Source organism: Chrysochloris asiatica, unplaced genomic scaffold, assembly GCF_000296735.1.
Source record: "Chrysochloris asiatica unplaced genomic scaffold, ChrAsi1.0 scaffold00046, whole genome shotgun sequence".
NCBI lineage: Eukaryota > Metazoa > Chordata > Mammalia > Afrosoricida > Chrysochloridae > Chrysochloris > Chrysochloris asiatica.
Window position 1 is genome coordinate 21,119,082 of NW_006408564.1, and position 1,038 is coordinate 21,120,119.

Below are 1,038 nucleotides of genomic sequence, written 5' to 3' on the forward strand. Positions count from 1 at the left end.
GAGGGAGACTTTGACCCCAGAGAACATTTAGCAATCTCTGGAGACATTTTTTTTTTTTTTTTCAGGAGAAGGGGTTGCTACTGGCATCTATTGGAAAGAGGCCAGGGGTGCTTTTAAGCACCCTACAATGTACAGGATAGCCCCCCACAACCAAAAAATATATTTCTGGTCAAAAATGTCATTAGGATCAAGGTCAAGAACTACTGACATAGAGGGATAAGGTGTTAGGACCACTGACTCATTCATAGTATATTCTGACTTACTAGTAGAAGAGCACAGAATAGTGGTTGATTCAAGCTTTATGTAAATAAGGGGTGCTTGTTTAAAATGCAGGTTCCTGGGTCACACAGCCCAAAGTACTGATTCATCCAGTCTTGGGTGGGGCCCAGTAATCGGTATGTTTAATTCTGATGTAGGTGGTCCACAGACCTCTCTTTGAGACACACAGTTACAGAAAACACCAACTTCACATTTAGATAGACTTGTGTTTTCAGGTATGAACACAATCTGGGTCCAGAAATAGCGTCATGAAAGACAATGTCTCCAGCCAAGAATGCAAGTCTCCTGGTGGAATTTCAGGCCCCATCAGTGGGTGGGGAGGTATTTTGGGCTTCCAAGTCTCTGGCAGCTTCTCTCCTTTCTCCTTGCTGAGTTTAGTCTTGTAAAGCCCAATGAAAATCCAGCAAGCTCCTGATCTTGTCTTCCTCTGAGCAAAGATTGTCTGAAGCTGGAGTTTTTGCTTCCAAAACACTGAGGGAGTTCTTGGGGTTTTATTGACATTCATTTTTTTTTTTTTGTTATAGCTCTGACAAGGTTATTTCTATCATTTCTGTCAGTAATGTGAGATAAGTAGAGAGGAAAATGAGATCCCCCAGGAGTGTTTAGTTTAGCTGAGTCCTCTAACACAATTGGGATCTCTGATGAGCCTGGTCGAGCCTGGTCTGAGGCTCTCAGAAGCTCTGCGGTAAGAGGAAGCATTGTGTGAGATGTTTACCGTCTCCTGGCACTGCCTGAATCTGAAACTAAGCACAAGAGCCT